The sequence below is a fragment of the Setaria viridis genome, chromosome 2 (genome assembly GCF_005286985.2).
Source record: "Setaria viridis chromosome 2, Setaria_viridis_v4.0, whole genome shotgun sequence".
Classification (NCBI taxonomy): Eukaryota; Viridiplantae; Streptophyta; class Magnoliopsida; order Poales; family Poaceae; genus Setaria; species Setaria viridis.
In genome coordinates, this window is record NC_048264.2 from 25,190,836 (window position 1) to 25,206,450 (window position 15,615).

Below are 15,615 nucleotides of genomic sequence, written 5' to 3' on the forward strand. Positions count from 1 at the left end.
GTCAAGCGCACATAGCTCCCCCCAAACTTGTGATCTGCGCATGCTTTTAGCTGATGAGTCCCTGAACGCAATCGCGTGCGCATGCATGGGAACCTGCAGCACGAGTTGCACATCGAAGCATGCAACTCCAATCCGCCAAGGTACAGAAGATTCATATCAGCTGAATAAAATAATTGGGAGTACAAATGTAATGTTGACCGATTGAACTGACGAGAAGAAAATTAGTTCCAGGAAAGAGGAAAGTAAACTCCCTGTCCGATTAAACTCCATGTAGATGGACTTTTCGTGGGAGCGTGGATGAATGTGGAGTCAACGCTGGCGGAATGGGGACAGATGAATTTGTCTGAACCCTTCCCATGTTCACCAAGCCGACACAGATGGGAGTCTTGGGCAGCGGCGGCTTGGTGTTGATGAGTATAGCTTGTGCAGCACCGATGATCACGGAGGGAACACGGCAAGCGTGTTGACTGTCGTGGTAGTCTCTCTGTTGCCCTCACGTGCAGTAGCCGTCGCTCATAACGCGTGATGCCAGACAACACTCGATCGGAGGGAGACAGCCGGCGCCTTACAGATCGGAAATAATCCAAAATAAAAGATCCAGATGTGATTAGCTTCTGAAAACCTAGATTGATCTAGTAGCCATATTGAGAATGACTCACGCGGTTAGATTGATCTAGTAGCCATATTGAGAATGACTCACGCGGTTAGTTGACGATTACTGCCATCAGGCCGACGTGGTCGATGTTGGAGGTATGCCCTAGAGGCAATCATAGAGATAATGATATTCCATTTGTATCCATGATTTGTATATTGTGTTCATCGATCCATTAAAGGTTACTTGAATTGATTTGCAATTATGTGAATTGTATGTGAAACTCTTTACTTGTATGGTTATTCTAAAGTTGTCCCTAGTCGGAGTTCATGTGAGGACACACATGAATATTAGACTAGCACATGTATTAGTTGATGACTATGTTTCACAAGTCATGGACATGGAGATGTTGAACTAATAATGTGGACACATGTGGAGACATGTGCTAGGACTGACCCAACACGAGAAGTAGTTCTCTCTTTAAACAACATATACGCTTTGTCCTTAGACCTGAGATTGTCATATGTATTCAAGATGTGGATCGACATACTTAGGGGCTATCAAACGCTACGCCGTGACAGGGTCTAGCAGTGCGGCTTGCGACGCTTCCTCCCTGCACGTGTGGATACCTTGGAGGTGTTGCGCCTGCAGCACTTGGACGAGCCGCCGACGAGCCACGACGAGCCGACGACGAGCCGCGGCACGAGGGCGATCTTGCTGCACGTGGACGAGCTGCTGAGGAGCTGCTGGACGTTGACGTGATCGACTACGTACGACTATGTTGATCGCCTTCACTGCATCGACGCAAATCTACATCTTCCGCACCAGTAGTGCGTCGAGTGGTAATCCCGTGATCCTTATACGGCAGTTCTTCCTGGTTTTATGCGGTAGAAATTTTGATTTGCGCTAGTGTAGCCTATCTCGTATCCCAACAGTGGTATCAGAGCCGTAGCTGTTTAGTTTTGGATTCGGGATGTGTGCATATGGAGATATGCGAGTTTTCCGTTTGATCTATGTCCTGGTTTCATGCCCTTGCTGCAATGGTAGTGTAACGACATACTCCTACCGGTCGGTTTCCGCCATCGGAGTTAAGTGATACACGTAAATCCAGTTGCAGTGAGCGAAGACCAATATGATTGGTCGAATCGAAATCCAGGGTCATACGCCAGGCGCATTAGATGTGCAATAGTAGATGAGATCTACTCCCGGGGTCGGGATTTTTGCCGTATGCGTATGCTTTGGTAAATCAGCTGTAACTTTTCGGTACGATCTCGGATCGGGGCGAATTTTATATGAAAATTGATCTACAGAAAAAGTTACACATGAAATTCAATCGCTTCGCCGTTTTCGGCGAAATTAGATTTCCCAAATTTGGCTTGGAAGATGGAGTTTCGAGCATCCGAAGTTTGGAACGTTAGGACGCTTAACTCTGTTTTGCAGGATGTATGTATCTTGTGATCAGTATGGCCCCTTGTGTATGTGATGCATGTGTGTAACTCATTCGTGACCTGCGTGTCGCGCGTACGGCAACACGGCAGGAGCCATATGTGTTGTCACTTTATTGTATTTAATGGTCTGCGTACCAATCTGTGATGATCCAAGCAACTATGTAATCTTCATTACTAGCTTCTTTACTAGCTATTAGGCGTAATAGCATGTTCTAGTTCTTGGAGGACTCATCACCAGGAGGATGGCGCACATGGAACATGGAGATGGAGATCACCATGGTGAACAGGTTCTATGGAGATGGAGATCACCATATGAAAACGGGCCATACTGTGTCACAACTGTGTGAATGCTATTCTGTTTATGTTTTACTTTCTGCATGCTGTGATGTTAGAAGTAGAACGATCCCTCACAAAGTTTAAGTTAGTATGCCCTCCCAACTAAAACTTGCACCGTCCCATGTCTTGTACAATTAGTGGTGGGTCTATGAAATTAGGGTACCACTAGTTTTCCTTGACTAGACGGGTTTGTGTCGGACACTTGCACGCATAAGGGTTGGTTTGCTTAACAAGGTTATCTTAACGGTTAAGGACCTTGGGGCATAAAGGTTGGGCGCCGAGATATGGAGATGTCACCCAACAACAGGAGTCATATATGATATGATTAGCAAAAGTTGCTTACCGATCTACCTTGTTTGCTAGCGGTGATGCTAAAGCTCACTAGTAGACTCGTTAGTTGTGGATCCTGAATCACTAAGTATCAATAGAGGAATATTGATTTTAGTAGGAGTAGATTCTTTTAAAATAGTTTAATGTGATTTGCTCTATCATGGATACGTTTGTCTTAGTGTATTTTGCATTACTTTTATTGTAGATTAAATGGCACCTAGCAACACCACCACATCGTTTGCTTTGCGTTCGGTCCTTGAGAAGGACAAGTTGAATGGAACAAACTACTCGGATTGGATCCGTAACCTGAGAATTGTTCTCAGGGCCGATAAAAAGGAAGATGTTCTAGACACCCCACTACCACCAGTACCTGCTGATGATGTATCTGCTGCCGTTAAGGCTGCTTACAAGAAGGCATTTGATGCTAATCTTGAGGTAACCTGCCTTATGCTTGCTTGCATGGAACCAGAGCTGCAGATGCAATTCGAAACAAATCATGAGGCACACGATATGATCGTGGCGCTGAAGGACATGTTCCAGACACAAGCTAGGACTGAAAGGTTCAATGTGTCCAAAGCCTTTCTGGAGTGCAAGCTAGCGGAAGGCGCAGCAGTAGGACCACATGTAATCCAGATGGTTGGTTACACTCAGCGATTGGAGAAGCTGGGTTTCCCAATGGGCAAAGAGTTGGCCACTGACTTCATTCTTTCATCTCTTCCGCCTAGCTATGGGAACTTCATCTCGAACTACCATATGCATGGGACGGAGAAGGGTCTGAATGAGATGTGTGGTATGCTCAAGACAGCAGAGGTAGACATTAAGAAAAGCGCTAGTACCAGCCATGTGATGGCTATACAGAACAAGCCTAGCTTTAAGAAGAAGGGCAATTCTTGGAAGAAGAAGGGCAAGGCTGGAACGTCCAAGCCAAACCCAGCGCCCAAGGTTAAAGCTGGACCTGGACCTGCTCCAGACAAAGAGTGCTTTTACTGTCATGAACTTGGTCACTGGAAGAGAAACTGCAAGCAGTACCTAGCTTCGTTGAAGAATGGCGGAAGTAAGAGTACTTCTACCTTAGATACGCTTGTTGTTAATGTTATAGACAACATTTTTCTCGCTGATACAATTATTAATTCTTGGGTATTTGATACCGGATCGGTTGCTCATATTTGCAATTCGATGCAGGGAATGATAAGAAGTAGAAGCGTGGAAAGAGGAGAAGTTGATTTCCGCGTGGGCAATAATGCAAGAGTTGCTGCGTTGACCGTCGGGACGATGCAACTCCACCTCCTGTCAGGATTTATTATGGAGTTGAATAATTGTTATTTCGTTCCTAGTTTAAGTCGAAACATTTTGTCTCCTTCATGCTTGATGAAGGATGGTTATTCATTTGCGAGTGAAAACAATGGTTGTGTGATCTCTAAGAATGATATGTTTATGGCTTTTGCACCCATTGTGAATGGATTATTTGTTTTAAATCTTGATGGTTCACCTGTCTGTAACGTAAGTGCTAAAAGGTCTCGGCCTAATGATTTGAGTCCTACCTACTTGTGGCATTGTCGTTTGGGTCATATAAGTGAAAAGCGCATGAAGAAGCTCCATTCTGATGGACTTCTAACTTCGTTTGATTTTGAATCATACGAGACATGTGAGGCTTGCTTGCTAGGCAAGATGACCAAGATGCCTTTCACAGGATTTCCTGAGAGAGCAGTGGACTTGTTGGAACTCGTACATAGTGATGTATGCGGACCAATGAGCACGACGGCTAGAGGAGGATTCCAATACTTCATAACTTTCACTGATGATTTTAGTAGATATGGCTATGTCTACTTGATGAGGCACAAGTCTGAAACCTTTGAAAAGTTCAAGGAATTTTAGAATGAAGTTGAAAATCAGCGTGGCAAGAAAATTAAGGCCCTACGATCTGATCGTGGAGGTGAGTATTTGAGCCACGAGTTTAGCAATCATCTAAAGAGTTGCGGAATTGTTCCACAACTTACGCCGCCTGGAACACCTCAAAGAAATGGTGTATCCGAGTGACGTAATCGAACTTTGTTAGACATGGTTCGATCAATGATGAGCCAGTCGGACCTACCGTTGTTATTTTGGGGATACGCTCTAGAAACAGCAGCTTTCACGCTTAATAGGGTACCATCTAAATCCGTAGTTAAGACACCATATGAGATATGGACTGGAAAGGTTCCTAGTTTGTTTTTTCTAAAGATTTGGGGATGTGAAGTGTTTGTCAAGCGACTTCAGTCGGACAAGATCACACCCAATTCGGATAAGTGCATTTTCGTGGGATATCCAAAGGAAACTTTGGGATATTATTTCTACAACCGATCAGAAGACAAAGTGTTTGTCGCTCGGAACGGGGTTTTCCTAGAGAAAGAGTTTCTCAAAGGAGAAAAGAGTGGAAAGACAGTGCATCTTGAAGAAGTTCAAGATGAGCCAATCGGGCAAGAATCAATGAGTGATGCTAACGTAGCAGAACAAGTTGAGATACCCATGGCAAGAGAAGCACCGCCACAACCACGAAGGTCGGCAAGGCTCCGCGAAATGCGGGAAATATTATTGTTGGACAATGATGAGCCTGCGACATATGCAGAAGCAATGATGGACCTAGACTCCAAAAAATGGCAGAGTGCAATGCAATCCGAAATAGAGTCCATGGGAGACAATCATGTTTGGAACTTGGTTGACCCGCCTGATGGTGTTAAAGCCATAGAGTGCAAGTGGATCTATAAGAAGAAAAAGGACATGGATGGAAATGTTCACATCTATAAAGCACGACTTGTCGCAAATGGTTTTCGACAAGTTCAAGGAGTTGACTACGACGAGACCTTCTCACCCGTAGTGATGCTTAAGTCCATTCGGATTATTCTAGCTATAGCTGCATATTTCGATTATGAGATATGGCAGATGGATGTCAAGACAGCTTTCCTGAGTGGAAACCTAGCTGAGGACCTGTATATGATACAGCCCGAGGATTTTGTTGATCCGAAAAATGCTGGAAAGGTATGCAAGCTTCAGAGATCCATTTATGGATTGAAGCAAGCATCTAGGAGTTGGAACATTCGTTTTGATGAAGTGGTCAAAGGGTTTGACTTCACCAAGAACGAAGAAGAGTCTTGTGTTTACAAGAAGGTTAGTGGGAGCTCTGTAGTATTTCTAATCTTATATGTGGATGACATATTACTGATTGGAAATAACATTCCTATGCTTGAGTCCGTAAAGACTTCACTGAAAAATAGTTTTTCGATGAAGGACTTAGGGGAAGCGGCATATATTCTGGGCATTAAGATCTATAGAGATAGATCGAGAAGGTTTATATGTTTAAGCTAAGATACTTACATTGACAAAGTGTTGAAGTGGTTCAGCATGGAAGAGGCAAAGAAAGGGTTCTTGCCTATGTCACATGGCATACATCTCAGCAAGACTCAGTGTCCTTCGACTGCTGAGTGGGATCGCATGAGTAGAGTGCCATATGCCTCGGCTATTGGATCTATCATGTATGCAATGATAAGTACTCGCCCAGATGTTTCATATGCGCTAAGTATGACAAGCAGACACTAGTCTGATCCAGGTGAGAGTCACTGGACAGCGGTGAAAAACATTCTTAAGTACTTGAGAAGGACTAAAGATATGTTCCTCGTCTATGGAGGTTAGGAGGAGCTCATTGTAACAGGTTACACCGATGCTAGTTTCCAAACCGACAGAGATGATTCAAAGTCACAATCAGGATTTGTGTTCACGCTAAATGGTGGTGCTGTTAGTTGGAAGAGTTCCAAACAGGAGACGGTGGCCGATTCTACGACAGAAGCCGAGTACATCGCGGCTTCCGAAGCCGCGAAGGAAGGTGTTTGGATAAGGAATTTCCTCATTGAGCTTGGTGTGTTCCCGAATGCGTCCAGCCCATTGAATCTCTACTGTGATAATAATGGGGCAATTGCGCAAGCAAAGCAGCCAAGGAACCACCAGAAGAATAAACACGTAATGCGGCGATTTCATCTCATTCGAGACTTCGTTAACCGGGGTGAGATCAAGATATGCAAAATACACACGGATCTGAACATTTCTGATTCGTTGACAAAACCACTCCCGCAGGCTAAGCATGATGTGCATGTAAGAGCTATGGGTATTAGGTACCTTCTAGATTGACTCTAGTGCAAGTGGGAGACTGTTGGAGGTATGCCCTAGAGGCAATCATAGAGATGATGATATTCCATTTGTATCCATGATTTGTATATTGTGTTCATCGAATATCCATTAAAGGCTACTTGAATTGATTTGCAATTATGTGAATTGTATGTGAAACTCTTTACTTGTATGGTTATTCTAAAGTTGTCCCTAGTCGGAGTTCATGTGAGGACACACATGAATATTAGACTAGCACATGTATTAGTTGATGACTATGTTTGACAAGTCATGGACATGGAGATGTTGAACTAATAATGTGGACACATGTGGAGACATGTGCTAGGACTGACCCAACATGAGAAGTAGTTCTCTCTTTAAACAACATATACGCTTTGTCCTTAGACCTGAGATTGTCGTATGTATTCAAGGTGTGGATCGACATACTTAGGGGCTATCAAACACTACGCCGTGACAGGGTAGTTATAAAGGTAGCTTTCGGGTTTGTCAAGAAGCATGCTATGAGACATGGTCAATCAAGATGGGATTTGCCCCTCTCTGATTGAGAGTGATATCTCTGGGCCCCTCGAGTGATCGGATCCGAAAATGCATGGCCATGCTACATACGGTTAAGAGTTGACCTACAAAGGGATTCCGAATCACAGGATCGAGAAAGAGCGGTCAGCTTGAAGCTAGACCAAATATCGTGAGGCAAAGGGAATAGCATGTATATTATGTTGTGATGGTTTGTCTGATATGATCTTCGTGTGCGTATAGGAGTTGGCACGTCTTGCTAGAGGCCGCTACCGACTATTGGGCTGAGTAGGAGTACTCGGGCCATGTCTATACGTATCCGAACCCATAGGGTCACACACTTAAGGGGCTGGAAGCCAATTCGGATGTGATCCGAGTTGGATTAGGTTTAGAAGTACTAATGGGCCTCGGACCCAGAGGCCCGTTAGGAACCTCTATAAATAGAGGGGTGGGGGCGCCCTAGGGTTTACACCTTTTTGGCGAAACACAGCTGCCGTGCCTCCCACGCCCTCGCGTGTTGCAACTCGCGGATCTAGCAGTCTGGCTTGCGACGCTTCCTCCCTGCACGTGTGGATACCTTGGAGGTGTTGCGCCTGCAGCACTTGGACGAGCCGCTGACGAGCCACGACGAGCCGCGGCACGAGGGCGATCTTGCTGCACGTGGACGAGCTGCTGAGGAGCTGCTGGACGTTGACGTGATCGACTACGTACGACTACGTTGATCGCCTTCACTGCATCGATGCAAATCTACATCTTCCGCACCAGTAGTGCGTCGAGTGGTAATCCCGTGATCCTTATACGGTAGTTCTTCCTGGTTTTACGCGGTAGAAATTTTGATTTGCGCTAGTGTAGCCTACCTCGTATCCCAACAGTCGATTGGAGTCCTGGTGGCGCTCGCCGTCATGATCACGTACCGAAGGCGCTGAACACGGTAAGTGTGTTGGTGGCTGCCGAGGTCGGCAGCGTGCGCCCTCGTTCGCTGATGAACGTAGAAGCTGACCTTACGATTATGATTAGATCGGAGGGTGTGCGTGGTTGGGCGCTTGTGAGGAAATCCTTCATGCTCTTGAGGAAGATGACGTCGGGGCGAGATTGGGAAGATCTCACGATCACCCCTACATGGCGCGCCAATTATCAGATTTAGTGATCGGCAGTTCACCAAGGAGTTACTCAGGTGGTAGATTTGTAGGTGGGGAACATCACAAGATCAAGAGCTCCAATGGTAACACATAGACCCAAGGTTTAGCCAGGTTTGGGACTTCGGAGAGTAATACCCTACGTCCTGTGTTCTGGTAGATTGTATTGCTAGTATGGGATGCGAAGAGTTGATGTTGAGTTGAGTTGGGTTGAGTTACCCTTGGGGGGTGTCTCTAGCCGCCTTGTATAGGCTGATGACCTAGAGTTACAAGTCGGATAGGATCTAATCCTAGTCGGTTGTTACAAGGAAAAAAATCTAAGTCAGACTACAACATGAATCCCGCGATATCCAGGCAAAATCTGTTTGTCCGGCCTCCAAGCTTGTACTCCACACGGCTTCATGCCTTGTCCTATACGTCATGGTCGGATGGGGCCCACTTCTTAGACTGAGCAGTACCCTGGTCGGCGGGAAATCGTGGGTACCCTTATCCCTCACTCCCAAAATATAGACTTCTTCCACATGGGTGCATGATTGTCCTTGTCGTTCCGAACAGGTTGGCTACCAGATCCCTTGCTAAAGACTATCCTCACATCTTTTATCATAGAAAATACACATTTACTGTTACGTTGTACGGGCTTAGTATATTTTTCTTCCTCCCCTTCAAAATGCTTCCCTTTCTTTCTTAATGGGTTCTTAGATGGAAGGAATCAACGATGGCCCGTATACACGACCTTCCAACAGTGTTTCAAATACATGCTAGAAGTATCATCTAAATAGTGCGTGCAGGCCCGATATCCCTTGTTTGTCTGTCCGAACAGATTACCAAGGCCCAACCAATCATTGATGGTTAAGAACAACAATGCTCGTAGATTAAAAGTCTTTTTTTTATCCTCATCCCACACACATACACCATCTTCCTTCCATAACAGTAAAAGTTCATCAACCAATGGTGTTAGGTAAACATCAATATCATTGCCAGGATGTTTTGGGTCTTGGATAATTACCGGCATCAAATGAACTTTCGCTTCATGCACATCCAAAGCAGAAGGTTGAACATACATAAGGTTATAGGCCAACTGTTATAACCACTACTGAACTCACAGAATGGATTGAATCCATCCGTACTTAAAACAAATCTTATGTTCCTTGCATCCCTTTCAAACTTGGGAAATTCTCTGTCAACTGTTCTTCACTGAGACCCATCATCGAGGTGTCTAATCATTTCATCTTGCTTATGTTCTTCTTTGTGCCAACACATCAACTTTGCATGTGCCTTGTTTCTGAACAAATGCTTCAAGCACTGTGCTGCAGGGAAATACCACATTACCTTCACATGAACTTTCTTCTTGCTGGCCTGCCATTCAACATCACCCGGGTCATCTTACCTAATCTTATAATGTGGCGCTTTGCACACAGGACAAGCCTCCAATTTCTCGTATTTCTCACTGCGATAGAGGATACAATCATTAGGACATGCATGTATCTTTTGTAACTCCAAACCTAGAGGGCAAACAACCTTTTCCATTTCGTACGTTGAGGACGACAATTTGTTGCCCTCAGGAAGCATGTTCTTTATAGTTTTCATTAACTCATCAAAACCCTTGTTAGAAAATCCATTTTTTGCCTTCCATTGCAGCATTTTCAGTGTGGTACCCATCTGTTTGTCCCCCTATTTGCAATCTGGGTACAACAATTTCTTGTGATCATCTAACATGCAATCAAACTTCTTTGACTCGTTCACATTCCTGCAGTCTTCCTTAGCATCTTGCAACACCAGACCTAGATCATCGATAGGACCTTCTGCCTCGCTCATCTCTTCTTCAGCCTTGCCCATTGGAGTATCTGCAAAGGCACCTCCTTGAGTCCAGTCAGGAATGTTGTCATCTTCTTCTTCATCATTATCTTCCATTATAACTCCACGTTCCTCATGCTTGGTCCAAACAAAATAGTAAGGCATGAATCGAGAAGTGTAGATGTGGGCATGAATAGTCATTCTAGATGAGTAATCCTTCTCTTTTTGCAATTTTTGCATGGACAACAAATGAAACCGGATGATAGCTTGTTGGATTTTGCCAGATCAAGAAAACCATGCAAGCTATTAATGTACTCCATAGAGCGTTTGTCTGCGTTGTACATCCATTGCCATTTCATCTACAAAGTATTACCGAACCAAAGACTTTCTGATCATGCATATAATTATGAAGCATAAGAAACATGATACAAATTTTGTAAAACTCAAATGTTGCGGAAAGTTTAGATAGGAATAGACAAATTTAAAGTTTAGATTCAAACAACATGATACACTATGACAAACTCAAATGTTGCTAAAAATTTAGATAGAAATACCCAAATTTAAATTTCAGACCCAAACAACATGATACACTACGAGAAACCATCCACTGAGTTCTATCTAGGAGGACTTTAAGTATCCTTGGACGACGAAGATGAAGATTTAGCTAACCTAGCCTCATCCTATGGTTTATTTGTGCCTCCTGCGATGGTAGTACTCAGTGGACCTGAAATCCCCGGGACTGGCGGTGGAGCATAATGACCACCAAAAGGAGGTTCCTGACCCGCCGCAATAGCATCTTCATGACATCTTTCCAAATAACAAAGCATTGCTCTCACCCACGTGCTCATTTTCTTCGACTTAACATGAGGACCAACTATGGTTTTCCCCTTGCCACGAGAGGAACGACGATCACCCCCACCATCGCCACTACCTCTAGCAGCAGTAGCTATCTCTATGTACCACAATTTCTTTAGCTCAAACATGACATATAAATGAAAATTTGCTCCATTGTAGCTTATTCTAAAAATGACTAATGACATACCTCTATTTAATCTTATTATCTCTATATACCATAATTTATCATCCTCATATTTGCAAATGACTAAAATATGAACAAATGATATTTTCCCCATAATTTGTTTAGCTCATATTTGTAAAGGACTAAACTATGAAATTATTCCTCTAACCTCGTATTGATCAATTTCTTTGACTAATACGAAACATAGCATCCAAAAAATTGTATCTCAAACATATATAACACATGCATATAAATGAAACTTTTCTCCATTGTAACTTATTCTAAAAATCACAAATTACTCTAGCTCTAAAGCATAAAACTTAGTATACTAACCATTTATCAAGGGAGGATGAAGTTTCTAACCTTTAGAACACTTGCATGAGTGAAATCCCCACGAAATGGTCAAAAAGCCGGCAGCACCTACCCTAAATCACCTTAAATGGATGAAGCCCAAGATGGAGGTAATGACTTGGGCAGGAGGAAGAAGACGCTTGATTTATAGGAGGGCAGTTAGTACCAGTTGGGGGCTTCAACTAGTACTAAAGTTAGCTAATTAGTACCGAGTGAAGCCTCCACCTTGTACTAAAGGTCCTAAGGCACATTAGTACCGGTTGGAGGCTTCAACCAGTACTATTGCGTGACCTTTAGTATCGGGTGAAGCCTCCACCCGGTACTAAAGGGGGTCACGGGGCGCTACTGGGAACTAGCCGTTAGACCCGGTACTAATCGTCGGTGGAAAAACGGGTATTGGTCCCGGTTGGATAGGCTCATATATCTCGAAAATCCAACCGGGACTAATCTTTTGAGACTAAAGGCCCCCTTTTAGTCCTGGATCATTCACCCAGGACTAAAGACTTGCTTTAGTTCCGGTTGGTAATACCAACTGGGACTAAAGGGGCTGCCATGCATGCGCATGCTCGTGGTTCCTTTAGTCCCGGTTGGTATTACCAACCAGGACTAAAGACTTTTTCTCTTTATACCCTGAATTCTTTTCCATATTAATACTAATTGTTGCTTCACTTATATATATACACACACACCTATACGTATACATCCTTAGCGTACACTACTTACACATATACACTCGTATTATATGCATGTCGTATATATATTTCATGATAGTATATACATAATATTAATTTTAACTACTATATATACAATACTTAGTAGTTTATACACATCAAACTAGTATTTATACAATTACTATATATATAATAATTTGTCCTTGTAATTCTTAGGATCCTCCTGTCGTGGTGTTGCTCGATTCGGCTATTGAATGTCCATTTTAATAAAATTCTCCATTGGGATTTATCACTTCGTCCACCAAAAATCCTATGAGAGCTTCTTGGATTTCCAAAAGCCTCTCCTTTTCCAACAGTTCTGCTCTAATATGCATCATCTGTAATTTGAAAATATGTGAATATTACACCAACAATTAAATATAAGGAGCTAGAAAATGATTAATTATTAATAGGTTTATTTTACATATAGTTATATTGTCTGATATCACCTTGTCCCTCACGAATTGGTACATGTGCTCACAGACATAGTATACACATAAGTTATTCCCTTGTTCCTGTCTCAAGCACTTTAGTGGAAAAAAAGCAAGTTATGAAATATTCGTGTTATAGAATGTACAAACTGTGCAAACTTCATACATACCAGGAATGTTGTACTGAATGTAAGTTCTTCTTTGAAATCACCATAGTGATGCTTACAGAATCGTTTCCATGCGCTACGAATTAAAATAATCAATGATACAGTGTTAGGTGAAAGTTTAGGAATCAAACTTTTGAATAGAGATAAAGGTCTAGAATTATTACAAGTTAAGCATGTCTTAAATGTCTTGATACTCATCCTTTGGTTTCCTCAATGAATCAAACACAATAATGTTACTTTGATCAATCATATTTATGAGAATCCAGTTGAAACTGCATACATAAATGTTCATATTAGAACTAACTAACATTAATTAGATAAGGAAAAGGAAAACAAAAATAGATGATGATGGTTTCATCTTTCTCCATTTGGGAATTGCACTCCTGTAACCACCTTGCCCTAGATGATTATGGTACTCCTTCTTCTTGGCATTGCCTGAGTTGACACGAACCTTGTTTGCACTATCTTCACTCCTCTTGTATTCCAGAAATGAGTTCCAGTGATCTCTTAACTTTCGCTAGTCATTAAAATCTAGAGTTTGGCCCTTCTTGATATAGTTGGCATCCAGATTCTTCTTGAAGGTCTGAAATTAGGTTGCCATCTTCTTGAGCATCCAGTCTTTCACAACTTTTCCATCAACACCATTAGGAAGTGTGAAGTGTTTCTTGACATCTGCCCACAACATATCTTTCTGTGTCTGCGGGAGCATATATGGATCATCTTTTTTTACTTTTCCATTCTCGAATGCTGATGGGCATGTTGTCCCTTACAATAGAACCAAATTGACTCATGAACTTTCTAGCGACTTTTTCTGGACCAATTAGCTGGCCCTCTTCTGTCACTTCGGTGATGTGAAGTCTTCTCTCCATTATCTTTGTACAACCTCATGGCTTCTTTCGCTTCATCAATCCAGAGGGCTAAAAGTTCAACATTCGTTAATTACTACATAGTAATAATGAATGTGAAGTTATAGATAGGGTAAAACAATGAAAATGATATATACCTCGTTGGAACCTTCCATCATTGCAATGTCTTGTTCCGCCTTGTCATTAACTCTGTTGTCGATGTTTTATACCCGGCAACCAACCGAGGGGTATTCTGAGGTAGTAGATTGGGTGGTGGGGAATCGTCAGACCTAGAACTCGAAGGTAAAAGCGATGATACAAGACACAGATTTACACAGGTTCGGGCCGCCAGAGTAGCGTAATAACCTACATCCTATTTGGGGTATTGTATATTGCGCCCTGCGCTTGGGTGTTGTGTAGCCGGATTGTTGGCTATTGGTGATGATTCTGAGCTGCCAATCTAGGTACGTCTACCCTCCTTTATATACTCCAGGGTGCAGGATTACTAGTCCGTTACAAGGAGGAGTCCTAGTAGGATTACAGAGGAATCCTAATAGAAGTCCATCTTCTTCATTCCTTACAGGTACTAGGGATCTATCTCCGACAAGCCCCCGAGCGCTTCATAATCGAAATTAGCAGTCTTTGAGTACTTTTTAGATCCTCGTCGAGTAGTTTTGGTGCTCTTCGAGTACTTGTCTGGCTGAATTTTCAAAGTTCCTCAAAGCTACCACGAGGCAATGGTGTGCTCAATCCCTTGATCATCTTGATTTTGTAATCTTCATCTTTGCTGATATAGAGTGCGGTGGAAGTTGCACTCTATATGGACTAGCCCCTGAGCCTTAGGTTGAATCAAAGAATCAGGCTGAGGGTCAATAAAATCTTGAATCTTCTTTCTTCATCTTGAAAAAATCAACTGTTGGGAATAGCTTATCATCCCTCGAGCCTTGCAGTGATTAATTAATCAATCCGAGGATCTTTAGTCTTCACACAAGTCATCATCTGAGTAGTTTTGCGGCGTCCAGCCCTCGAGCTTATGCACCAGGTGAGCCGTAGGAGCCATGTCGAGTAGTTATTGGCACTTAGCCCTTGAGTCTAAGAGCTAGCGGAGCTAGCGAAGGAATTCTGAGTAGTAATTGGTGCTTTAGCCCCCGAGCATGGAAGCTAGCTGAGCCATTGGAAATATTCCGAGTAATAAATGGCACTTAGCCCCCGAGCCTGGGAGCTAGCGGAGCCATTATATGTACACTGAGCATCCTGGAGAGTCATCGTTGAAGCTTGACCTGTAAAAAGAGATGCATACATTATGTAGCATATTTGTAGAATTTGGAACTACTGAATTTTTATCCAGTGATGAATATAATGTAAATGTTGTGTGTCATGCTCTTGTTTCAGCCATATTTCTCCCGAGTAGTTAGCCTGTTACGTTTAGGCTCTCAGTCCCTATTTAGCTATTGTCATCGCATGTGTGAGATCTTTGTCTCATGTAAGCGTACTAACACTACTGCTATGGAGATCTTGTTCTCGCGTCCTAGTGTTTAGGCATGATAGAAGATCTGAGGCTATCATGAATTAAGGTGTGTTCTGCTCAAGGATATTGGTGACTGCTAAGAGAAGACATTTAAAATAAGTAGTCAGCATTGCGATAAAAAGAAAGTGCGATTGCGCTTAAATTAGTTGTTGAGACCTTTTCTGCCCTTCGGCGAGAAGAGCGCGTGTTGCCGCGCAAAAGATTTATGCCTCCTTAGGGTGTAGCCATTGTAAGCCTCCAGTATTCAGTGCATCAAATATG